The sequence below is a fragment of the Antechinus flavipes genome, chromosome 5, assembly GCF_016432865.1.
Source record: "Antechinus flavipes isolate AdamAnt ecotype Samford, QLD, Australia chromosome 5, AdamAnt_v2, whole genome shotgun sequence".
NCBI lineage: Eukaryota > Metazoa > Chordata > Mammalia > Dasyuromorphia > Dasyuridae > Antechinus > Antechinus flavipes.
Window position 1 is genome coordinate 75,889,601 of NC_067402.1, and position 16,868 is coordinate 75,906,468.

Consider the following 16,868-nt stretch of genomic DNA (forward strand, 5'->3'; position numbering starts at 1 on the left):
TATAATATAGTTTTGGATCTGTTACAGTGAGGCCACCTTTGCTTGTTTTTCTTTTCATTAATTCCTTTGAAAGTCTTGACCTTTTGTTCTTTCAGATATGTTCGAATTCATGGGAGCCACCTGACAGTGGCTGCTGGAGATCCAATCCAGACCTGCAGAATGGATCTCCTCACGTGAGAGGATTATAGAAGGAGATTGAGAGGCAGTTGCTGTTCTCTGACCTTTCTGACTGAGAGGCCATTGCATTGTCTGGTCTCTCTCCTCTTCCCTCTGCCTCCAATTCATTTTGTTCCTAGTCCACAGCACCTGTACTAGCAAAGGCTGCCCTGCAACTCCTTCAGATGTTATCATCCACAGGTGTGGAGGCTCTTGGAGAACTGACTTGTCCCTTTATAGAGATGAATTTTGTTGTTATTTTTTCTAGGTCAGTAAAATAGTTTTTTTGTGAGTCAGATTGGTATAGCACTAAATAAGTAGATTTGTTTAGGGAATGTTGTCATCTTTATTATATTTGCTTGATCTATCTAAGACCACTTGATATTTTCCCAATTATTTAGATCTGACTTTATTTGTGTGGAAAGTGTTTTGTAGTTTGGCTCATATAATTCCTGACTTTCCCTTGGCAGATAAATTCACAAATATTTTATCATATCAGCAGTTATTTTAAATGGAATTTCCTTTTGTATCTCTTGCTATTTGGATTTTGTTAGTGATGCATAAGAATGATGATGATTTATGTGCATTTATTTTGGATCCTGCAAGTTTGCTAAAGTTGTGGATTATTTCTAATAGTTTTTTAGTTGATTATCTAGGATTCTCTAAATATATGATCATATCATCTGCAAAGAGTGATAATTTGGTTTCCTCATTGCCTACTTTAATTTTTAAATTTTTTTTTTCTTTGATTGTCAAAGCTAGCATTTCTAATACAATGTTGAATAGTAATCATGATAGCAAGCAACCTTGTTTCACCCCTGATTTTATTGGGAATGGTTCCAGTTTATCCCCATTACAAATAATGCTTTCCAATTGTTTTAAATAGATGCCACTAACTGTTTTAAGGAAAAGACCATTTATTTCTATGTTTTCTAGTGTTTTTTTTTTTTTTTAATTAGGCAGGGGTGATGAATTTTATTAAATGTCTTTTCTGCATCTATTAAGATAATCTTTTTTTTTGTTGTTATTAATTTGGTTATTGATATAGTCAGTTATGTTAATAGTTTCCTAATATTGAACCAGCCCTGTATTCCTGTAAATCCTAGTTGGTCATAGTATATTATCCTGAGAATGATTTTCTGTAATCTTTTTGCTAATATTTTATTTATGATTTTTGTATCATTATTCATTAGGGAGACTGGTCTATAATTTTCTTTCGATGTTTTTGTCCTACTTTGTTTAGGTATCAGTACCATGGAATCATAATTCTTGCCAGTACAGCCTCCACAAAAAGAACTACCTTGCTTCTGCAAAGCTGGAGAATAGAACATAGGACCAGAAATAGGTTTCTCATTCATCAAATACTTGTTGACTGTTGTTAATCTTTTCACCTCTGCCAAATCATTTTGAATTTCACTTGATACAGAGAATCCTTAAGAGAATTTAATAAATGTCCAAATTTTAAAGGATATTTTTTCTTCTTTATAAACCATGGACATTTTATTATCAAAGGCATAAAGACTGATGGATTCAGAAGGTTTCTCAGAGCCTGATAGTTTCACCAGCATCCCTACAGGGTATCTGCTGTCTCACATAGCATAACAGGGCTAAAAATACTTTGAGTGTCAATGAGGCCAAATAACAAATACTGACAGGGCCTGGCCTTGTCTTGGAAAAAAAAAAAACAAAAAAACAAGCACATATTATAATTCCTTTCTCCAGGAAATCTATCTTTGTATTTTAACACTTCTGGACACTAACAAGACTTAACATCTTCTTGCAGAAAAGTGAAAAAGCAAAGGAAAATCATCTTTTAGAAGAGTATTGTGAAGGACAAAATATTTACAGTTTCATAGTAACCCTCTAAACTCTCTAAACTTCCCAAACATACCTGCACATATGTATGTTGTTCTTAGAAATAATTATCAGTTTCACTCAGTGATTGAATTTCCTTTGGGATTTTTCTTTAGCTTTACCACCAAATTTCATCATCTTGTGTAGTGATTAAGCATGGCAGTGGAAGTGAAAGAGATGGTATCAAATGAGGCTGATTTATTGGAGGAGAAGAAATGAAAAGAAGGTAATGTGCAGCCTTGTAGCACCCAGATCTACTTAAATTTCAGTGATTCTGTCACAACCCAACTCCAGAGTTGACTTCCAGAATTTATTAGTTTCCTTTCAATTAACTCTTGCAATGAGGAAAAAAGAAACCAACTTTCTTTGGAATTACCTTCTTAGACTTTTGAAACTGTGACTTTCTTCCAGTCTATATTTGGGAAGTAGCATGACATAGTGGCTGGCATGTTACAAATAAAGTAAGAAAGACCTTGTTTCAAACTAGTTACTGCTCATGTGATCCTACATTTTATTTCTTCTCAGACCAATGAAAGAATTGTTTTTTCTTAAAGCATACATAAAGAATTTCCATATACAAAAATAGAAAGAGCAAAGATATTAACAAAAGCAAAATCACATAGACAATATCCTGTCTTTTTTAATGATGGAAAAATTTTCCCCTGATAAGTTAAATAAAATTATATATTCTGAGATGCTAGAAAGTTGAATATAAATAGCTCAGATGATGTTTCTAAATAGTTATATTTTCCCCCCAAAAGGGAAATTTAACATTCACTACTTATATGTACTGTGATCAGTAATTCATTTCTCAAAAGGAATAAATATTCTATATTTGCATTTCACATACAAATGCAATGGATATGTTCATAGTCAAAATGATTTAGTTTTACCATTGCTTCTCTTAAAATTGTGGTAGTTAATTTCACTGTAGCTTAAACCAACCTACTTATCATCCTCTAAGTATTTTGGAATCCTTCAGTTTTAAAATTAATAAAATTATATTTACCTACCAAATGAGGAGGACATCACCAATCTCCTCTATAACACAGATCATCCCTGAAGAATGTTTTTTTTTTTTTTTTCCTTTTCAGTATTCTTTTAAATCCTAGAAAGGAAGTAAGGGGAACCACACATGAAAGGAGGTGTTTCTTTATTCACTTTTACATTTTCCCCCAATAACTCTATTCACAATTAAAGTGAATATGCTAGTGAAGTGATTATTTAGAAACAATGGACCTTGATTGCTTTATCACTATAAAGTGAATGAGGAGAAAATTAATTTGTCAGTATTGGATTTAATGATAAATATTTAATGGAATACTGTGTCTGGAAACACTTAAACAATCTGCTTTGTCGAGGATATCTTGACACTTGCATGGTGTTAGGCAACACACAAAAAAATGCCATTTTTTAAAAAGGTGCTTGTCATTTTGTTGTTGTTATTGGATAGAAAATCGGTAACTCACAGGTATTTTGGTATGAATAAAGATATTTCTTTTCATTCCAACTCACACATTTTTTATTTATGCAGTTTGACTGAGCCCCATATCATTTTATGCTTGTCTTTTTTACGAATCTGAAAAGTTTTACCTTCCTCATTTTCAGAATGATTCATCTACTTCAAAAAGTATTGTTTTATTCTTCTACTAGCCTTCCAACCATCAAATTCCTAGCAGAGTGTTTTCATGGGTTTATTAATCATTTATTTAGCCCTTGTAGGATGATTTGTGATTGAATAATGTCAGATTCATTTAGACAGTGAAGATTTCCATTATTGGGAGAAGTCTATCTTGTTTTTACAAAGAAGCTCATTGTGGCAATGGAAGGTTGAAACATTCAACCAAAACATATAGCATTTTCTAAACTAGGATTCTTAATCTGTGAAGCTGTTTTAAAAATTTCCAAAAAAAATTGCATTTCAATTTAGCTTAACTCATTTAAAAAATTTAATTTAATTTAATGTTTAAAAATAGGATTTTTAAAAAAATTGTATGCCTTTAAAACATAATTCTGATAAGAGGTTCATAGACTTTACCATATTGTTAAAGGGATCTATACCATATAAAATATTAAGAACCTCCATTCTATGAACCAACTAAGCCAGGAATCTTTAAGTAATGCTCCTGAAAAATCTTTCTATTATGACTGGCTCAATGTTGATGTTATTAAAAGCACTTATTGGAACAGATAATGATGGAATTGATAGTAACACTGGGCTTAAAACCAAGAAGACCTGGAGTTGAATTCTACTTCAAAAAATTGAGAGCTAAATGAAACTGGACAAATTGTTCTTTCTGAAACTCAGCATTCTTACTGGGAAAACAAGAATAAAACAGGGTTGTTGTGAGTTTTACATGAGATAATGTATAGAAAATGCTTTGCAAATGCTAAAACAATATATACATTTAAAATATTGTTACAAATATAAGCTTTTTTTTTTTTTTTAGGCATTTCCAACTCTCTATTATCCCATTTAAAGTACTTGGAATGATTTCTCATTTCCTTCTCTAGGGGAAACTGAGACAAATGGGCATAAGTGACTTACCCAAGATCACATAAGTGTCTGATGAGGGTTTGAACTCAGTTATACTGACTCTAGGCCTGGTAATCTTGCCACTCATCCAACTAGACATGTAAGCTAATACAAAGCAAAGTTTCTAGGAAATGTTGCTAGTGAATGGAGTTTTATTAGAGTGCAGAGTATATGAGAAGGGGAAGCAATGTTTTATTAACTCAGAAACTGAAGTCAGATCATGAAGGATTCAGTGATAACAAAAAAAAATATTGCTTTAACAAAAAGGTAAGAGAGAGTTATTGGATGATTTTTAGCAGAGGTGTGGCAAGTTTATAAGAATATTGATTTGGGCAGAGGATTCTGTGAAGATGGCAAATAGGAGCAAACTCTCCAGATTTCTCTCATAAACAAAACAAAATCACATCTCAGGAAGAACACAGAGCAGTGAAAAACAAATAAGACTTGTGGCAGAATAGAAGTTTTCTTGGGATAACCTGAGAAGACCTGAAGAAAGACCTCAGGACAAAGGTTTAACCAGTGTGAAGAGCAAACATCTCCAGGATAGCTCACAAAAATAGCAAGAGGGAACCTTAGGGCTAGCTGGGTTTGGCTGGAGTCTCATCTGGAACCACAGGAACTTTTACCTCCAAGACAGTGTGGAGAGTCAGTCATCTGAGTGTAGGAAGACTAAGAGAATCTCTGCTGAATAGAAATGCCAGACTGAGCAGAGACTCCATCCTGGGTAAGAAGGAACCAGAATACCCAGTGAGAGCAGAAGCACTGGGGCAGGGATATTACTGGCTGTGATCACTCTTTAGAGGGAAGAGCTTTTGGTTTGGTGTTAGAGGGGAGAGATGAAGTGAAGACAGAGGCACTATCCCCCTCACATCAGGATTTGAATTGCTTAGTCTTATTTTTTTCAAAAATGAACATGCAAAGGAGAAAGAAACCAAACAGAAACAGTATGAGAATAGAGAAGACAGGATTCATCTTGAGAGGAGCACATTGAAATGAAAACAAAAAAGAACACAAAAACAACAACCATAAAACCTCATTAGTGGGGGAACGAGCAGGATAAGGTAGGATAAAGAAGGATGTGTAGATTTATGACAGTAAGATAAATTGTACAGATTAATGGATAAGTAGTAAAGGATAAGATGAGATATAGAAGAATGTGTAGAGTAATGGGAAGGGGATAAAGAGAAAAGATAAAGGTTGGGAAATCCATGGTTAGAGAGAAATCAAGTAATTGCAAGGGAAATTAAAGAGCAGAATTAAAGAGTAGAAGAAGTAGCATGGATAAAAAAAATAAATAAAACACTATAAGAGGGATCAGGGAGTAGGATTTATTAGAAAAAAATAGAGCTAATAATCATGGATCTTAGACAAAAATCAAACTTAAAGATTCAATCAAGAGAGAAATCTATGTTATTTGTCAGCTATACTAATATTGTTTTACATGAATGTTTACATATGGGTAAATATATATATATATATACACATATGTGTGTGTGTGTATAATGTATGTATATATGTATACTTTTATGTATATATGTGTGGATCTGTGGGTAGATATTAATATATATGTATATATAAATGTATCTGTGCTTAACTGTAACTGGCTTGACAGAGGTGGGATGGGGGCAGGAATGAAAGGGAAAAAAAGAATAAAGTGAAAAATGAACAACAGAGAACAAAAGACTAATCTTCAAGAAAGCAAAGATGGGCACTCATGAGTATAATTTCTTCTATCATTATATATACTTTCTTAAAATGGAAATATGTTTTCATATATTTTGAATCCTCTCGGATGTTATTCTGGGCCCATGACAATGTTTGAATTTTTTTTTCCTTTTTTGTCTCTTTTTTTTTATTCTGTTTTTTTTTTTAATCTTGTATTTAGTTCAATAAAACAATTTTAAAAGATTGCATATCCTTTTAAAAGCTCACTCAAACACCATCACCTTCATGAAGAATTAAAAGATTCCCATAATTAATAATCCTCTTTTAGCCTTTTGCGCTTTTAGCCTTTAGCACTATAGCTCAATCTCCCTTAGATATCTATCATTATTTTACATTGTGACTACCTGAAAAGTATCTTTTAGTGGAAAAAATTCATGAAGGTGGGGACTAAGTTCTTTCTTTGCACTTCATTTAAGTAACATAATTACTATTTTTACCTTTTCCTAGATAATATTGCTTTTTAGAATCAGATAGCACTCAACTCAGTCTAAATCTTTTTTTTTTTTTTGAGTTACCACATTACTGATGTCAATCTTGAAAATATTATATACATTTTTATGCACAACACATAATTTGTTCATGTTGAGTTCCTTGAAATTAATTTTTGATTTTGGCTCTTATATGTTAAGTTCTCTATTAAGTTTGAGTTCATTGAAAGTCCTGAAAATCTAGAAGTCTATTGAATGTCTTTTTTTTTTTTTCATTCATTATTATAGATATTTTTCTGGATATAATATTTTTAGCTTTTAGTTCTTTTGATTGTCAGTATATATTACTCTAGGCCTTGTGGTCTTTATTGTGGCTGCTGAAAACTCATGTAAAATTCTAATTGTAGCTTCAGCATATTTAAATTGTTTGTTGGTTGTTTTTTGCAAAAATGTTCTCTTTAATCTAGAGGTATTGAAATTTGACAATAACATTCCTAAGTGCTTTCCACAAAAGATTTCTTTGAAGTAATGATAAGTAGATTTTTCTCTGTTTTTACATTCTCTTTTTGTTCTATCACTCTAGAACAATTGTCTTTGGTTGTTTCTTGCATTACTGGGTAATGATCATTTTTTTGGTCATAGCTTTCAGGTAATCCAATTATTCTTATATGTTTTCTTTTTGATCTGTTATTTCCATCTGTTATGTTTCTTATGTTTCACATTGTGTTCTTTTTTTTTTTTTCATTTTTTAATAATTTATTTTGCTATTTCTTGGTCTCATAGCTTCACTTGTTTCTCTTTGCCCAATTCTAATTTTCTAAGAATTATTTTCTTCAAGCCTCTGTATCTCCTTTTCCAGTTGTTGTTGTTGTTGTTGTTGTTGTTGTTGTTGTTGTTTTTCATGATCTGTTTTTCTTGAATGGATTTTATTTTATTTTAGTTTTTAGCTTTTCCTCAATTTCTCTAACTTGATTTTTAAAATGTTTTTTGAGTTCTATAAATTTTTTTCTGATCAGGTAACCATTTAACTTTATGCTTTAGGGTTGAAGAGGCTTTGTTTTAATTTCCCTATCCTCTTCTGAATATGAACCCAGATTTTCCCTATTCCCATAGTTAGTTTCTATGGTTGGGTTCTTTCTCCTTTCCTTGTTCATTTTTTTTTCCTTTTTAATAAAGACTATGAGTGTAAGCACTTCTAATCCTGAGTTTGGAGGGGGTATGGGGATGGTGCCTCTAGCTTCACTTCAGCTCTTCCCTCTGACCTGGAACCCCAAACCAAAAGTTCCACTCTCCTGCAAGTGCCTTTCCCCAGCAGCATTCCTGTCCTACTGCTTCTACACTCACTGGGTATTCTAGGTCCTTTTTACCAGGGCCCCATCTCTGCAACATAGCTGGACCAGGCACTCCTGATCATCCAAGGTTCCCTCAGCCTTCATAGAAACAGATCCCCAATTCCCTATGCTGCACAGAAGGTGAAAGTTCTGGCCATTCTGGTTATGACTCCAGATGATTCCAGCTAGCCCCAGAATTCTCTATTTTGTCTCTGTGGAGATAGCCTGGAGGTATTTCATAGTGATTAAAATCAGTTCTGGATTCTTTCTTCAGGCCATATTGGACTATTCTAGGAAGACCCAGTCTTCTTTATTTTTCTGTGTTCACCTTGAAGTACAAATTTGTTCTGTTTGTGGGGTAAATCTCTGCCATTTTCCCAGAATCCTTCCCTTGTGAAATCTTTCAATAGCAAAGGAGGAATGGATCAGCTATTCCAGATATATGGAACAATATTACTTTGGGAACAGGAAGGAAATCAATACTATTATTGCTTTTACAAAATGTATGTCAGGTGCTCAGTGGTTCCACTAATCATCACTGTAACTCTTAAAACAAAACATTCTTCACTCCTCTACATATTCACTCTTAGTAGAATATAAGGTCCTAGAGGGCAGAGGCTGTTTTTGGTTGTCATATTTTGTGAACCTGTCATATGCCTGGCCAAAGTAGGAATTTAATAGCTGTTTTTAATTAAGTTGAAAAACTTGGAGTGAGGAAAGAACAAGAAATATGTAAGAGATACTAATTTTCCATCTTTGGTTATAGCATAGAATACAAAGTATGTAGAGAATCATGAAACAATGTTGAAAAAGTCAAATGATACAACATTGTGGTAAGCTTCAAGTGTCAATGTAGGAAGCTTCAGTTTCTTGTGTGGGTAAAAAGAAACAGCTTTAGGAATTTGAACAGAGGAAACACAAGGTTGGACCTAGGCATAAAAGAAATTAATCTAGAAGCAATGGGGGAAATTAATAACTTACTAAACCTCATTTCTTATAAATAATACCAAAGTAAACCAGTCAAAAGAAGAAAGACAACAAATCATTCCCTTTTTTAATATGTGTGAAGTTATAGGACTTTGAAAAGTGGGAAGATTATTTGGCGTTCATAAAGTTGTAAGAGCCTTTTGTGATTCTGCCAAGCAATAGTAGCTTAGTAGCCTGCCTGTGCAATAGGTTACCTGAATAGAATGGCATTATGCCTTTTGAAAAATTGATTCAGACACATGCATGTAGCCCTGTGGGCTGGTGGCCTTTTGCCAAATTCTGACTTTGAGATACCTTTTACTAGTGACTCAATATGTCTTCCATATATCATTTGACAATTCATATAAGTGGTCTTGTTATTAATTCACATTTCTTTTGAAATGTTAAATGAGAACAAACAGTGATGCTAGCTCTTTATTATATATCAATCAACAAGTATTTATTATGGCCCTATTATATTCCAGGAACTCTGACAGTGTTGGAATACAAATATAAAGAACGAAACAATTCTTAAGGTCAAGGAACTTATATTCTAATGAAGTAGACTAAGTATATATAAAAATATATACATAATATAGAAATAAATACAAATAAGTAAAAAGTAATTATATATAAGTAGTTTAGGAGGGAGGCTAATAGCAATTGAGGGGATCAGGAAATACTTACATAAAAGACTTCAAATGTGTTTTGAAGGAAGAGAGCAGTAGTGTTTTAAAATGAAGGATTTCTGCGAGACCCATAGAAACAGAAGGCAAAGTATAGTATGTTAAAATCAGAGAGAAGGCCAGTTTAGCTAAATCTCAGAATGAGTTAGAGTAATTTCATTGAGATTAGAAATATAGGTTGAGGACAGATTATGAAAGGCTTTACTAGCCAAACCATGGAACTTTCATCTTGTTCTAGAGGCAACATATAGTCATGACTATATATAGTCATTCCCATGGGAATTGTTCTGGATTTCTACAAAATTTGGGCAGTGTTGTATATGATGGGGCTGGAATGGAAAGAAGTTTTCAGGAAGAAAATAATTAGATGAGGCAATGAGAGCCTTAACAAAAATGATAATCTATGAATCAAATAAGGGACAAGACGCATGAGATGTGGTGTAGGTAGAATCAGCAAGATTTGACAAGCACTAGTGAGAAGTAGAACATAATACTGAGTTATGGCCTAGAAGACTTGAAAGATGATGATACCTTTTACAGAAATCATAAGGTTTAAAAGAGGGGAGTATGCATGTGTGTGGGTAGAGAATTCATTTACTTTTGAACACATTGGGTTTGAGGGGTCTCTAATATGTCTCATTTGAAATGTCCAGTAGATTTGGCAATGCATAACTGAAATCCAGGGCAAAGGTTGGGGATATATATATATATATTTCTTAGAAATTAGAAAGATATAGAAACTGTTAGTGTTATGAAGAGCGACTGAGAGAAAGGATTGCCTATAGAAATAAAAAAATAAACCCTGCTTGTATCCTGTGACCATTTATCTATTGGAGCATAACTCTAAATCTTTAAACAATTCCATACACACACACACACACACACACACACACACACACACACGCACACACACACCCCCAATATATATATATGAATATGTATATATGTGTGTATACATACACAAATATGTGTATTTATATGTGTATATGATAGTAGATCTTTGTCAAATAAAAAACAAACAAGAGAAGCTTTGCCCTTAATGCAAAGTTTTTCTTTTTATCATTCATCAACTTTTTTTTCCAAATTTTAGCTATATTGAATTTTTTATGTAAAACATTTTAATTTTTTGTGCTAAAGAAAATTATCTATTTTATCTTTTGTAATCTTTTCTACCCCTTATTTTGTCACAAACTTGTTTATCTAGAGATCTGAAAACTGATCTTTCTTTGCTCCTCTGCTTTGCTTTTGATGTCACTCTCTGTGTCTTATATATCCACCTGGAGCTTATATTGATAGATGGTCAATTCATCTATATATAATTTCTTTCAGATGGCCCTCCAATTTCCCAAAAGTTTTTGTCAAGCAGTGAGTTCTTGATTCAGAAAATGGGATAGTTGGGTTTTTCAAATATATTATTGTTCAGTTGTTTTCAGTTGTATCTGACTCATTGTAATCTCATTCGGGATTTTCTCAGCAAAAATACTGAGTGGTCTGTCATTTCCTTGTCCAGCTTTTATATAGAGGAACTGGGGTAAACAGGGTTAAGTGATTTGTCCAAGGATACACAACTAGTAAGTGTCCAAGTGCAGATATGAACTCAAAAAGATGAGTCTTCCTAATGCCAGTACCTGCACTCTATCCATCAACTGTGCTATCTAGTCATTCTTATCAAATATAAGGTTACTATGGTTATTTGCTTATTTTTTGTTCTATGTTTAATCTGTTACAATGGTATATCTCTCTATTTTTTAACCAATAAGAAACTGTTCTAATGATTGCCACTTTACAATTTGATATCTGGCATAATTAAGTCTCTTTCCTTCTTACTTTGCCCCTTTATTTCCCTTGAGATCCTTGACATTTTGCTTTTACAGATGAATTTCATTTGGAATAATTGTAAAAAGTTTAATTGCTCAGGGTTAGGCCAAGCCAATATAATAATGACAATATTAATTTTCTTATTCAAGACCACATTAATAAAACTACTGATGGATTTCTTTATAAAATTAAACCGGTATGGCACTGAATAAACACATTAACTCAGGTAATATTGTCATTTTATTATTATATTGGCTCTGCCTACCTATAATATGTATTTATTTATTTAGGTCTGTTTTTTTTTTTATGTTAACAATGTTTTTGTAATTGTATTCATATAATTTCTGTCTCTATCTTTGCAAGTAAACTTGAAGATACTTTATATACTTTGTAGTTATTTTAAATGGAAGCTTTCTTTGTTCTTTTTGCTAGGTTTTTCTAGTGACACAGAAAATATTAATGATATATGTGAATTTATTTTATGTTCTAAAACTTTTTGAATTATTAATAATTTCAATTAATTTTTTATTTATTTTTATTTGTTTATTTATTTTATTTTTGCTGAAGCAATTGGGGTTAAGTGACTTGCCCAGGGTCACACAGCTAGGAAGTGTTAAGTGTCTGAGGACAGCTTTGAACTCAGGTCCTCCTGACTTTCAGCACTGGTGCTTTACCCACTGCTCTATATAGCTGCCCCATTTTTACTTTACTTTCTTGAGTATTCTAAACACACAATCATGTCATATGCAAAAAGCAATAATTTGATTTTTTTTCTTTACATATACTTATTTCTTCAATTTTTTCTTGTATTATTGCTCTATCTGAAATGTCTAGCACATAATGAAAGTGTAATGAAAAGTAATAATGATAATAGATATATTTTTATTTCTGAACTTAGTGGAAAGGCCTTTACTTATTATATAATTATTATTACATGTAATGTTGGTTCTTATTTTTAGCTAGTGGCTTATTTTAAAGAAAGATCCTTTTGTTCATGGGTTTCCTAGTATTTTAATGAGTGTTATATTCTGTTAAAAACTTTTTTAAAGTTACTGATATAATCATGTTTTTTTGTTTTTTCTCAATATGGTTTATTATATTTATAGTTTTTTCTAGTTTTGGACCAAACTTACATTCCTAACATAAATCCCAAATTACTCTACTATGTAATCTTTTTGATATGTTACCATGAGTTTTTTTTTTTTTTTTTTTTTGCTATTTAAAATGTTTGATACAAGGCATTTTCTATAAAGGAGAAAATAATGAGAAAGAAATGTAATCAGATAATTTTTGTACTTTGCTTATGCTGCTCTGCCCTTCTTTTCCTTATCCTAATTCAGACACCAGTGAAAATTTCTTACACTTTCTTACTTTTCTTTTAAATCTCCCTTGAATTACATTTGAAGTTAAAACTTATTTTGCTTCTGACTAATTCCACCCTTACTCTATCTTGTTCTTGTTCTGTACTTTATACTGTTCTGTTCACTCTGGTTTTCTTGTTGAATAATCAAATTCTGAACATATTTGTATTCTATCCTCCATTGACCAGTTCAGATAAAACTGACAATCAAATCTAACCTGTTCCTTCTACCTTTTCCTCCTTGTTTTGTATAGGCCTATATACTAATAGTTTTCTCTCAGTTATGTGACATACGTTGTCCTAGACTTTTTTCTTCTCTTTTTCTTTCTTTTCATCAATATTGTGTGCACATAACAAAACCTCAGGCCCTCTCATAAATGAACATTTAGTTTGATCTACTGTGTGCCAAGCATGATGTCAAGTCCTGAGGCTATAAAGAAAATAAATTAAAAAAAAACAAAACATTTCATGCTCTCAAGGAGCTCATTGTTTCATGAGGGAGAAAACAGGAAAGCAACTATAGACAAACGTGCTATATACAAAAACATATATAAATAATCTGTAGATTAAAAGCACTAGATTTGATAAGGTGTATTAGGAAAGAAATGCTGTATAAGATAAAATTTTAGCAATGACTTGATGGAAGCTAGGAAACCCATAAAACAAAGATAAGGAGAGAAGGTATTTCAAATATGGGGGATATCCAGCGAAAATGCCCAGAGTTTGGAGAAGAAGTGTCTTGTTCAAGGAATAGCCAGGAAACCAGTGTCAGCAGATTGTACAATATGGGATGGGGAGATGATGTAAAAAAAAATGACCAAAGGGACAGGTCATTGTTGGAATCCTTACAAAGTGTTACGGCATTAGAATTGATAGAGACAATAATTATCTAATTTAGCATGGTTCAGTATGATTGATCTGATTTTACAAGGAGATGTTATGGGCCAGAACTTGAAACAAGGTACTAAGTGGAATTGAGGAGACAATAGTTAAATCTAGTTTAGCATTGATTTAATCCTACAACAAATAATGGTTTCCCAGTGATATAATGATTGGTGTGTACTCAGTGTTCAGCATGTAAGCAAGAAGCTCTCAGCCAAAGGGCACTCTGGGAGATACAGAAGCCCACACTCAGAGGCGGAGACAGAGTCATTCCATATTCCACTTTTGTGCTGGCTGGAGACCTTCAGAGGGAGGTAGGGGCTGAAGCTGAAGACTTTGAAGGACCCAATAAAGGACTGGATTTTAACTCCTGGCTGTGTTTGAAGTGATTATTACTTTGAATGAAACTAAGGCTGCCTCCAGGAAACCTCCCCAAGAAACTTGCTCCCAGAGAATGATCATATATTATATAAAAGAAGAGAACACCACAGGTCATGAAGATCTTTGAGCAGAGGATTTTACATTTGATCTTTAAGGTAGTAGGAAGCCAATGTGGTTTATTGACAGCTAAGTGGCATCTACTGAAATAAAGAGACTTGTAGTAGAGAAGTCAAGCAGGAGACTATTGGAATAGTATATGCATGAATTCATGAGGGCCTTCACCAGGATGATGCCAAATTTAAAGAAGAAAAGGGAGCACAGATAAGAGATGCTACAAAGGCAAAATAAGTCTTGGAAACAGAAAATTATACACACACATACATACGCATATATATGTTCTAGTTTAATAAAAAGTTGAATATGATATAAAAGATGGAGGGATTAAATATGACACCTAGGTATCAAGCAGGGATAGCTAGAGGAACAATGGTGCCCTCAATAGTAATAGGAAATGTTGAAAGAAGGGACAGTTTTAAATGGATATGAGTTCGGCTTTGGACATGTTAAGCCCTATGATGTGACAGAAATAAAATTCTTAAGGAACACTTTTATTATATTTTTATTGGAAAATAAATACATCATCCTTATTTAATCCTTTCCAATATTTTGTTCATTTACTTTTTTAATACTTTTTCATACTGGTGTTTCCACACTATTTAATTAAAATTTATTCCTTCTATTTAGGATTATTACTCAGTTTTGATGAATAAGTTTTTCTGGGTTGGAAGATTATATTGTTTGTCTTTGAAATATCACATTCTCAGTTCTCTACTCCTTAGCAGGAGTAGCTAAAGAATCCTGAGGAATTCTGACTGTGACTTATGAGTACTTGGATTCTCTTTTTGGGTACTTGTAGTTTTTCCTTTGTTCCAGAAGCTCAGTAGATATAAATATAGGTTTCTTTCAGAAGGAGACTAGTAGCTAATTCTAATAGATTTGCATAATTTTCTTTCATAATTTGTTGAAATATGGAAATGCTTTCAGACATCTAGAGATCCTTAAATTATCAGTTCCTGATCTATTACTGGTCAATTGTTCTTTCTTGAGGCTTTAAGAATACATATATTAAAGTCAATCTCTTATACTTTTCTGTTTTATGAATTATTGTCATCATTTTAGCTCATTATAGTGGTAGTCTGTTTCCAAAATGGGAACAGTTATGAAGAGAATATATTTACTTTTTTGGTCCTGGTACATAATTTATGAGTCCTGCTGCTGCTTTCTCTAGTTATTAAGCTCAAGATGCAGCCTATAAGCTTTCAATGAGTAGTCCATAATTTGAATAGTCTTATTTCTTTCCTTCTGGTCTGATTTATGCAAGCTTCTGATTATGGTTTGGGTCTTGATAATAGAACTAAAAACTTACCCCTAGAAAGATCTCTAGTAATCTGCTGCTATTTTCTGTAAACTAAATAAGGCTTTTCAGGTTTAGAGAGACAGAACTTCTAGTTCACCCTTGGTCTGAGCTCTCTGCATTGGTTAGTCAGTTGCAGAACTTGACCCATACTAGCTCTTGAATAAAGCTACTCACTTTTGTTCTTTCTCTCCTTCCAGTATAGCCTTATGTCTACAACTATTCCTGGTTTGATACAGTCATGGGTCAGCCACCCCTAAGTACAGGTCCTATCCTCAATCCATACTCATTCTAGACTCTAGCTTTGAGATTTAAACAACAGAACTGCCTTTTAGTTTCTGTTCCTACTTTCTGCATAGATAGGTCTGTTTATTTTGTATCTAGGACCACTTTAAAGTTCAGGTCCATCTCTCAGCTAGAAGGGTCCACTTAGCACTGTCCTGGCTAGGCCTTATCCTAATACCTTCAGGCCTTTTTTTCTATCTCACTATAACTCTCTGGCCAAAATGATTCATGGTGATTTTCTCCCCTTCCCTCCCTCCCCCCGGTTTATTTATCATAGCTTTATCTCATATTCTTTCTAGATCTTTGTTTTAGAACTTTGTTAGAATTGTTGTGGGAGGAGAGCTAGATTGTACTACTTCTTCATCCCATTTACTTCTCATTTTTTTAGGTGAATTTCAGATAGAAATGGTTTTGAAGCATTACTATCATACTATTGTCATATATAAAATGTCCCATGGGTTCTCTCGTATTTTTAATTTATTCTCTGTTTCTCATAGATTTGCATAGTTTTCTTTCATAATTTATTGAAATATGATAGTCAAGCTTTTTTTTTTTTTTTTTTTGGAGGGGGATGGAGATTGTAGGCATATGTTAAGTGTCTATTATTTGCCAAGCACTGTGCTATGCATTGGAGAAAGAAAGACAAAAGGTAGACTTGACTTTCAGGGAGCTCACAGTCAAATGGGTCAACAGCTTCATCTCCATATTATGATCATCATTATTAAAGTAGAAATATAAGACATGCAGAGCCAAAGTAAATAGAAAAATAATACAAGCACTCCTTAAATTTCTTCTCTTAAGTCTGTATCAAAAAAGGAAGAAGGCCAAACCGAGATTGAGGGGTAACTGAATCACTTTATACAATAGCATAGAAGGTATGCTTATAAATAGAAAACTTGTAATCAGTAACTTGACAGGTAATAATTTTCAAACATGTAGCAGGCATATCATGTAACATATCTATTGAATCGTGTTTATTGAAGTGAATTTGATTTTAAAGTAATACTTCCAGGTAGAAATTTTTCTTTCAAGTTTAGGCATTAATA